Genomic DNA, 548 nt, shown 5'->3' on the forward strand with positions numbered 1-548 from the left:
GAGGACTTCATTCCTGGGAGCAATAAAAGAAACCGAACAGTTCCATCCAAGAAACTACGTCTGCTCCTAGACTTAACACAACAATCTCGATGTATCTCAGTATCTAGCAGAGTTTACATCAGTATCTAGCAGAGCTAACATGTAATAATTGGATGGAACCAGACACCAAATCATCCTAATCTGGTTGCTTGATCAAATAAATGCAACAATGGTACGACTGGGATGAGATTACACCAGTTTTTTTGTCCAACTCAAGATTCAGCAAGCAGAAATTTAGCAGCAAGCTTTTACTGCTCGGTAGTTAATAACAATTAGGGATTTCCAATCGATTCCTGGAACAATTATCAATCAAGAATTCAGTTAAAATTTAACACAATGGGGCCTTCGTTCCTGGGAGCAATACAAGAAACCGAACACATCTGCTCCCAGACTTAACTCAACAGATTCGATGTATAACTGCACTGAAAATCAAGAACCTAGGACCTTCGAATATCTACTTCTCAACCGATAACCTGTCAGGAATAACACGCCAAATTCGATGTATCATA

General features: G+C 39.2%; 1 protein-coding gene across 1 annotated transcript in view; it reads right to left on the reverse strand.

Moving 5' to 3' along the window:
- The window catches only part of LOC123141868 (uncharacterized), a gene marked incomplete in the record, with an annotated part of 4,091 nt that overhangs the window by 2,596 nt on the left and 947 nt on the right, over positions 1-548 (reverse strand).

The sequence above is a fragment of the Triticum aestivum genome, chromosome 6D, assembly GCF_018294505.1.
Source record: "Triticum aestivum cultivar Chinese Spring chromosome 6D, IWGSC CS RefSeq v2.1, whole genome shotgun sequence".
Classification (NCBI taxonomy): Eukaryota; Viridiplantae; Streptophyta; class Magnoliopsida; order Poales; family Poaceae; genus Triticum; species Triticum aestivum.